Genomic DNA, 10,608 nt, shown 5'->3' with positions numbered 1-10,608 from the left:
TTTTTTCCCACATAAGAAGTTTTAGAGCTAAAACTGCTTCCCGCTTAAGAGGTTTTAGAAATCCGGCGGTAAAATCAACACAAACGAAATATTGTGTCGCAAAATATCTAAAATGAACCTTTTTCCAAGTCATAAATTGAAAGACGTTGACTGAAACTCATACCTAGTACCTGAGACCATAAAACCCTTTGTCGGCCGCCGGGCCGTAAGCCGTAACCTGCCGTAACCAATAAATAAACCAAATACCCCATCTCCTAATCCCCTAACTAGGTAAAATAGCAATGGAACGAATAAACAATGCGGAATTATGTAACAAATATGCAAGCGTCTTTAAGGCCGAAATAACATGAAAGATTATATTAAACTCAACCTTAATGACAACGTGGGCTAGATCTACATTTGCATACATTTGACGCCTCCTTCAATAATCTTCCCTTTGATAATGAACATAGAGATGTTTCGTAATATTATTGTATAAAATTTTTATTCCATCGAATTTGTAAAACACGAAAAACTTTTGATAAACTATCGGATCACGGTTAATACGGAATATTTCACCTTTAAATACATAACAACATGATTATATGGCGGGGGAGATGGTAAAATATGCATTATAATTACGTTTTTTTCATTCAAACATCAAAAATTGCCGTGCATCATGTTTCATCTGACATTTGTCGTAAATTAAGTTTGAAGGTTAGGAAATACATATGCATAAATTTAAAATGTAGATTGAAACGCATGATAACTAGAAGATGTATATATATATTTTTTTTTTTGACCGCTTGGATCATATGAGCTTGTTTTCACGACAATTTAACGTAGGTAGGTAACGTAGGAATGACGTATGCCCCGGACTCGAGTTATTAAATGGCTAAAATTGAATCCCACTTAAGAAGTTTTCCCACTTAAGAAGTTTTTTTTCCCCGGTCCCTTGGAAAACTTCTTAAGAGAGTTTCACTGTAGTAAATTTTTTATTAAAAAAAAACGTTACCGGACAGCAAAGTGCACATAAGATTTTTTACTCCAAATATGCTAAGGAATAGCTGGTTAAAGTTTGTCGGGTACGTGCCGATACACTCTGCATATATAAAAATGTTTGTTTGTTTGCCCTATAGACTCAAAAACTACTGGACCGTTTTCGCTGAAAATTACAAAGTTTGTTCTTATTTTTGCCAGGAGTGTCGTGGACGCCCGGGAAAGACTTTGCATTATTTCTGCACTGGAATGGGATACGGAGTCGTATAAGAGTCGATGTAATGCAGTTTTTTAATAGTGACAATGTAGTATACAATAGTGAATGGTAGAAAAAGTCAGGGATGCCCGAGGAAGACTTAACGCATCATCTACGCACTGGAAAAAGACAAAAAAAGTAAACTTTTCAATTCTTAAGAAAAATCTTATCTCCACCTTAAAAATAGACCCAGTTTTCAGATACACTAAAATTCACAAACTCAAAACTTTAATCCAAACCATTCATAATCCTGAGCAACGCCGGGTATATTATAAAGATGTCACCTGTGGCAGGTGAAAACAGCGCCATCTGTTTGACATAAAAGCAACACCCGCTATTGTTTATTTATCTGCAAAGACAGACTGAGGCACAGCAATGCGTGCCAGAGTACAGCTAGTTATTAATAAAATAAGCATCTTTCTCAATTTAGTAAAAATTAATCTTAAAGGTTATCATTTTATTACAGTAAATGTAAATAACAGTTTTTCAGTGCTAATAAATCTGCATTTATTGAAACTGTATTTTTACCACAATTAATTTGCTGACATGCGACTCAAACAGTTGCACGCAACTAGTTTTATATTAATTAAACGTACACTGCCGACTGGAGAGACTAGTCGCGCACGATTACGTCCTTTCCCCTGCTGCATCGAGTGTAGATGGGTTTTTTGGTACATTAGAACTGTGCCATCTAATAAGCCGTATACATATACATGCTCTAAATGGCGTGGATGATGTTGAGATGAATGAAGAAAAGAGAGAAATATGTGTAATACGCAAATAAATGCAACCGAGTCGTGCAAAACTTTATATTCCAACTTCCTATCAACATAGTAGGATAAAAACACATTTAAATTTACTATTCCTGAGAGAAAGACCAGTTATATCTAATTATGTCCTAAATCCTGTATCTAAATTTCGCTAACAAACAATTAGTTAATGTTAATTAAGTGTTAATCTCAAGTGATCTACCAGGTAAGTATTGTACTGTATATTATCTCCATATATAGTTAGTAATAACATAGTAGAAATGTATTATATAATTGTACAGCGCCCTTGAGGTCTTGAACTTTATGTCTTCCCCATAGGAAAAACTAAACCCTTCCACACACTTTTCCACAAATGATCATCTAGTCAATCAACATTATGCAAGAGCATTATATAAGCAAAATAAATACAAAACAATACAAGAACAACACGTCAACTCACCACAGATCAAATGGGAAAATAATTCACCGACTCCAGATATTTTCATATCAGAGGGTTCGGCTCGGTAGAACTCCTAACAGGGCTTATAAATCCTACTGATCCATCAACATAAATATTTAAAAAATCTTTCGTTATCCTACATGTATTTAAAATGACTGATTTTTGCATTTTTATATATAAATTTTTTGATTGATCTAATACGCCTAAATTTTTAATGAGAGCTAGGTATAATGCCAGTAGCCGAACTAATAAATGGTAATATAAGTTATTTTTATTATTATTAAGGGTGAGATTCCACTAAGCTGCTATCTGCAGTTGACCGCAGCCTCAATGTGATCTCATCTTATCATGTTGGTAGGAACTAGGAACATACTCTGTTTTCTTTTACCTACTGATTTTAATTAAATTAAACAAAAAACCAGAACAAAAAACAACTGAACTGCAAAATGCTTCAGTCAGTTCTGTGCTCTCTTGGAACTGATTAATTTTAGACAATTCATTTTCAAAATTATCTGTTACACATAATAAATAATTCTCAAATAATGGACTGTTTGGAAAGCATTTTTGGAGAGAATCAATATTTTGGACTTGTTCTTGTGCTGATTATCACAATTGGTAAGGAATATGTATTCTTCAAGTTTGGTAGAAATGTTGAGTGACACAGGCAAAATTCTGGATATCTGGCAAAAGCGTTCCATGATAGGGAGATTGTAAAAAATCTTTCGCCCCTCATGTGTTCACAGAACCATTAGGTAAAGGCATGATTAAACATCTCCCCTGAAGGAAATAGGTTGAAATGAAGTGTTGTCAATATATATAAAGAACACAATTTTAAACTTTTTTCCACTTGTTTTTTATTTGACCGTGACCGTGAGGTCACGGTCAAATAAAAAACAAGTGGAAAAAAGTTTAAAATTGTGTTCTTTATATATATTTATAATGGAATTCCACCATGAAATAACAGTTTCAAATATTAAAATATTAAAAAGTGTTGTCAAAAAATAATCTATTTATTTTTCATTCATTATACTGCCGGGATAGGGTCATAAAGATCGAAAGTCGTCTTTGGAAGGAGAAATTAAAAATTTCGCTAATTTTCGATTTGTGATGACGCCAAATAGTAACGGATGTTAAAATACCTGAGCCCTAATCTCGATTTGGTATTATGTAGTTATCAGATTTCGCTTGAAAGGTAAAACAATGTTTTTTTATTTGTTTTCAGTTATATATATGTGGATTAGGAAGAATGGACGCCGCCGGGCTGGACAATCTTGTGGATGAAAAAAAATTAGAAGCTTGCAAAATAATAAAATTAATATTGCATTAAATAAAAATGAAGAGATAATTACCATGAACACAATATGTACAACGCATAATTATGTACAAAATTAAACATATCTACTAACATGTTGTAATGAATGATTTTTATTGTATGGTTGTAAAACTAATTTGGCATGTTGGTATATCTACCAAGTTTTGTAATCTGTTATTATATTATATTGAAAATAGTTTTATAATCACTGAAAAGAAAATCACTAGGAATATGGTCTAGCCAATTTTAAAGAATATTGATTTGCCGCAATAGACGAGCAGCCACATTTATTATCTGATGACATCACCAGCTCCGTACAGTAGCATCTCGGCAGTTATCAGTTTTCATAGAAAAATCTCATTATCAACCCATGGTACGTTGTGAACCATTCTCGTGCTGTTGAGTCGTCGGCTGCTGTTGCCTTGCTGGTACGATGCTGTTGGCTTGCTGTTGTCGCGCCAGCAAACCAACAGCATTTAAACATACTCACTGCACTTGAAATCTGTGACCAATTTCATTGTTCTGTGCAAATGGCCCTCAAAAAGGAACTAATTTTATATTATAGAAACACACAGTCCATGATTTACAGTGATGAAACAATATACAGGAATTAGATATTTCATGTTGGGTACCTATGATATGTTTCCTTGTAAAGTCTGCTAAGTGTTATGTTTATTCCTTAATTACCAGGTGACATGTGTAGTACATAGGTGTGTGTGTAATGTATGTATGAGTGTTTGTGTGTGTGTGTGTCTGTATGTATGCGCATTGAACTTTTTATATTATTGACATGATGCCAAGTTTGAATTTGGGCAGTGAATCCGAAAAAAAAATCAAAGTTTAGAGTTTATACAAATACTATTCAGATTATGAAGAGCTCGGTTAATTGGTGAATTAGATGCTGCGTTTGTTTTATAATTAAGCGTGTGGAATAGAACTGTATGTCGTGCACGTCTCAAAGGTATGTTAACATTATTAAAGGACGGAAGTTCGGTACAGTCGATGGTTAAAATTCCATGTATAAATATTGAGTCAGCTACTACTCGCATTTGCTGCAAAGTTTCAAATGTACATTCAAAGTTATTGTTAAATTTGGAGGTAATATATTTTATATATTTTGTTTTGGATACATTCTATACTATCTATGTAAAGTTTATATTGTGGATTCCAAATTGGCGAAGCATAAACAGTGTACTTCTGACTAATGCGAAATATAACATTACGATTATCTGCGGATTTCTGAATACTTTACTTACATGTAGCACGAAACCAAGCATTTTATACGACCTATTGACGATTGAGTCAATGTGCTTATTAAATATAAGTTTGCTATCAAAGTAAACGCTGAGGTCTTTACATTCCGTTTTAGAGATGACAGGTTCATTGTTTAGTGAAAAGGAGTACTTAATTACGTGTTTATTTCTGGTAATTAATGAATGTCTTCCTTGGCAAGTACCTACTGAGCAGCCTCAACTTAAAAATAATTCACACAATTCAAACATGTTCCAATTATCACAAATTTAAATTCTATTGTTTCACATTGAAAATTTTTGAAGTGGTTTTATTTTACCTTTTTTACATTATCTTTTATTTATTTGCCGAAAATGGTCAAACAAAGTCAAACCAACTACCAGCCCCCCCCACATGCTGGCGGTCCCATGTCAGACCTGCTGGGTGAAAATTCTGTATATCCCTTGATCATTTTGGCAGCCCTCACTTTACGTATGTTTTGGCATTCATTGAAACATTATTTATTTTCAATCTGCTTTTAGCTCTAATTCAGTTGTAAATCATTTTAGATCCAATAAGTTGTAAAATGTCAGATTTTTCATGAATAAATGTTAATCGATTAATTTTGACGGCCTCCGTGGTTGAGGGTAAGGCTCTAGACTAGGAATTCGTAGATCGCGTGTTCAAATCCCAGCGTGCACATGTAAATTTTATTTGATGAATTTGTGTTATAACGCAATTTATTATTTATTTATTTAACGCCCAGAGGGCTTTTACATGGTTGGTAGTAAACATAATTTTAATTTGACAGATACTTTAAAAGTTACAAAAAAAATTACATTTGATAAAAGCTATGCAACAAGTCATACAAACACAAGAAACAAAAACAGAAAATTACAGCTATTTGTAGGTTTACATGATGTGTTTAGGAGTATTGTTGAAATAAATGTTTTAAGTGATCCACAAAACTTGCCAAGTTGGTATTGAATATGTCAACATCACCCAAGTAATGATTTCACATGGTGTGAAGTCGTTGTATCGGAGAGTGGGCAATGTAGTTACGCTTATGTGTGCTGCTGTAGAATATTGTATTTTGTCGTGTTGTTACTGTGGGTGTATGTATGTTTATAAGTTGCAGGAGTTCACAACAGTCGAATTTAGAGTTAAGTATTTTGAATAAGAACGTTAAATCGTTTATTTTACGTCTATCTTCTAATGTATATATTTTTAGAGTATTTAATAAGAAATTGTATTTTAAGTCTTCGACAGGGATATTTAATTTAAAATTTATAAAACGTAGAAATTTTTTTTGTATTCGCACAATGTCGTTAGTGTGAATTTTGTAAGATGGAGACCAAACTACTGAGTTATATTCAATTTGACTTCTTACTAGAGATACGTATAATAGTTTAATGGCTTGTAAAGAATTAAAGTTTTTAGTTGTTCTTAATACGAAGCCTAGTGTTTTCATACTTTTGTTCACAATTTGATGGACATGATTGGCGAAACTTAGTTTTTCGTCCAAAATAATTCCAAGATCTCTCATTTCCGTGACTCTTTCTAAAGCTATGTTATTGATGGAATATTCAAATAAAACAGGATTTTTGTTTCTGAAGAAAGTCAAGGTTTTGCACTTAACTATATTTAAAAATAAATTATTTTGAACGCACCAATCTATAAACTTACTACTATTTGACTGTAGTATATGGCAATGATTTATATCAGTTATTTTCTTGTATAGTTTGATGTCATCTGCAAAGAGCAATACCTCAACATCGTTGAAGCAATTGGTTATATCATTGATGAAAATGAGGAACAAAACCGGGCCAAGGTGACTACCTTGCGGTAGGCCACTGGTAGCCCGGAAAGCTTTCGACATCCAAGATTTTATTTTAACAAACAGTTTATGATTTGACAAATAGCTACTAAACCATTTTAGCATGTTATCCCTTATTCCTAGAGCAAATAGTTTTTGGATTAGTAGTTTATGGGATACTTTGTCGAATGCCTTCGAAAAGTCTGTATATATATACAGTCGACTTGTTTATTTTCTGCAAATGATTGTATAATGAAGTTTTGAAATACTGTTAGTTGCGGTGGATCTTCCTTTGATAAAACCGTGCTGTTTTTGATTAATTAATTTGGGATAGATTTCATCAAGGACCAATGATTCAAAAAGCTTTGGCAGTACTGACTGTATAAAATTGAACATTGGTTATTGGGTTGTAACCTAATTCTCTTACTTATTTTTTCTCTCTCTCTATGCATGTTATGTTATAAACCTGTTAATGTTCCTAATAAAATAAAATAAAAATGGGGCGATAATTAGCTATGTCAGTATCGTCTCCTTTTTTGTAGATCGGTGTAATGAAGCTAGATTTCCAGCGGTCTGGAAAATGTCCAAGGGACAAGAGACGGTTAAATAGTAATGTGAGTGGTTTAGATAATGTATTAGAGCATTTTTTGAGGAATATTGGTGGAATGTTGTCTGGGCCAGCGGATTTGTCAGTGTCTAAGGAAAGTAATTTTTGTTCGCAACACTTTTATGTGATTTGGCAGTTTGTTAAGTTTGTGGTCATATTAAATTTGTATTCGGGTATTTTATCATCTGGAGTGTCTTCATCATATACATTTTTGAAGAAGTCCGAAAAAAGGTTTACAATATCCTGTGTATTGTTTGCACTGATTCCATTCATTTGCATTATTGGCGGGTAGTCGGTGTTTTCACTGTTCATTTTTTTAAGAAATTTCCAAAGGTTTTTGGATTTAAAGACAGTGTCCTCGACAGAGGTTATGTACATTTTGTAACATTGTTTGGAAAGATCTTTACATTTTTTCCTAGTTTCGCTAAAGCTAATATAATCATTTATGGATTTACTTTGTTTGAATTTTTTGTGTTGACTCTTTTTTTGCTGAAGAGAGGCTGTAAGCTCTGATGAAAACCAAAGCGGGTAGGTATAGCTTCTCGGTGTGTAAAAAGGTACATAGGATTCAATAGTATTAGAAAAATATAAATAAAGTTTATCTAACGATTCATCAACGCTTTCATTGGATAAAAAAGACCAGTCTGTATTTGAGAGATGGCAGTTAATTGAGTCGAAGTCGGCTCGTTTAAAGTTTAGGACGCTTTGTGAAGGTTTCCTTTCATTATCACATGTCATATTTAATTTAATGTATAGGGGAGGATGATGATTATCTATAGGTAGAAGTGGATCATTTGAGAGTTCAACAGACATTTTAGGATAGTTTGATAAAGCTAATAGGTCTAATAAGCGATTGTTACTGTTATATATAAAATTATGTTGATGAAAGTTTAGAAAGTTTACCATGTCCAAAATTTCACGTGTACGATCGTTTTCACTTTCGTTTATGATGAGACCACAGTTATTTGCTTTCCATATTAAGTTTGGTAAGTTATAATCCCCAAGAATAACAATTTTCGAGTGAGGATATTTTGATGAAATTGTTTCGATGTCTGCACAGTGGTTTCTATATGACTGAGGGTCAGAAAGTGGTGGTAGATAGGCCGTTCCAAATATAATTTTCTCGAGAGGAGTCGTTATTTGCACAAAAAGATGTTCGATGTTATTGTGTTTCGTGGTTAATTTTCTTGCTGACAACTTCTGTTTTATTGCAATTAAAACTCCTCCACCTCTTGACTTGGAACTTGATCTGACGTTTCTGTCGCAACGAAATACTTTGTAGTTAGTAAGACCGAGTTCAGTCGATTTGATTTCCGAGTTTAGCCAGGTTTCCGTAAGTATAATGATGTCATGATGATGAGAAGGTAGAGCTGCTTGTAGGTCATGGAGTTTTGATCGCAGTCCGCGGATGTTTTGATAATAGATTTTTATAGTTCTGGTTCGGTTAGGTTGGATTGCTTGAATATTTTTGTAACTTCCTAGTTTTTTGGTCGATTTGGCACGATTCGGGGGGTGGAGTTAATGTATTTTATGGTGACATCTTCATTTTCTTTCCTTTTCTCCAGCTGAACCCTCAGATCGCTTAGAAATTTTTGTTGCGCCGGTGTTGAGTCGGGGTAAATTCTGACATTGTTCTTGAGAAGACTTCGTTTGCTTAGAATATTTCTCGATTGTATTGAATTTTGTAGTTCAATTTTTATTGGTCTAGGCTTGTCATTTAATAATTTTCCAACCCTATAAAATTTAGATATATTTTCATTTGCTGAATTGTCGATTACACCGATTATACTGGTGACAGCTGCCTGGTCATCCGAGATCCTGCCAGCTTCTGTCGTCTTAATGCTTTCGGGCACATTGCAAATAATAATATTTTTAGATCTCACTTGTTGTTCATTCATTTCCGAAATTGCCTCGCAAATACTAAAGTTATTTTGAGAAGGATTTTCTCTAATCTCCTTGTATGCACGCAGTTCACCTTCTAAATTAGCAGTTTTGGATGCTACAGCTGAGACATGGTACTTATGGCACTTAAAATTTCACATGCAATTGGGGAAATTTAAGAGATTTGATCCTTATTAAATTTGTTGGCCGGATCAAAAAGTACCTTATTTAAGGCATTGACAGCTATTTCTGCTTTGGAGATGAAATTTTGCACATCCATTGTGAAACGTTTAAAAATTCACTATTCACTGCTTATCACTGTTGGGAGTCGATGATTTGTTATTGCTTTTGTTGACACAGTACACAAGCACTTCCAATGCTAAATACTGCTATGTTAGTAAATAAGTGCTGCTTGTTAATATTCGATAATATTTATGTGTATGTAATAATTCACTGTAAATAGTTTAAATGTTTAATTTTGACAGGAGTAGATCAAAATATGTTTGTACTATCAAAAGAGTATTGTTGTAATATTGAGTAATGTAATGTAATTATAAATAAAATATAGTATACTTGCAGCATGTTCCAGAGTTGAAGATACTCTCAGTGTCGCCCTGGTGTAAGACCACCAGTTAGAATTGAAACGTTGCTTGAAAAGGCTTTAGCCATATTTGGTGACCAGATCTGAATAGCCAGGTACCCCCCCCCCCCCCCCCACCTTCCTCTCCCCACCACCTTCAGTCTCACAACATAACCCCTTTAGGGATGTCATAGTCTCACTGGCTTCAGACGGTTGGGAGCAGTTGGAACTCTTGTGCGGTATTCACATAAAATAATCCCTCAGACCAGGTGCCCATAAGTAACTTTAGTTGCAGGCAAAAGTTGCGTGCATCAAAATCCATTGCAGTAAACAATTGACAAGACGCTAGGGAGACTTTTTTGAATTTTGAAATAATGTTACCAACTGTCGCCGCAACTAAAGTTGCTTGTGTGCAGAGGTCCAGTTACCCCTGTTGTACGGCTGGCTACATTTGCAGTCCAGTAAAATAACCCCTTTTGTACGGCTGGGTACATTTGCAGTCCAGTAAAATAACCCCTATTGTACGGCTGGGTACATTTGCAGTCCAGTAAAATAACCCCTATTGTACTGCTGGCTACATTTGCAGTCAGGTAAAATAACCCCTTTTGTACGGCTGGATACATTTGCAGTCCAGTAAAATAACCCCTTTTGTACTGCTGGCTACATTTGCAGTCCAGTAAAATAACCCCTTTTGTACGGCTGGGTACATTTGCAGTCCAGTAAAATAACCCCTTTTGTA

Source organism: Hesperophylax consimilis, chromosome 10, assembly GCF_061612785.1.
Source record: "Hesperophylax consimilis isolate HC1 chromosome 10, BYU_Hcon_1.0, whole genome shotgun sequence".
NCBI classification, from domain to species: domain Eukaryota; kingdom Metazoa; phylum Arthropoda; class Insecta; order Trichoptera; family Limnephilidae; genus Hesperophylax; species Hesperophylax consimilis.
The sequence above is the reverse complement of the archived record's forward strand: the minus strand, read 5'-3'. Positions refer to the sequence as shown.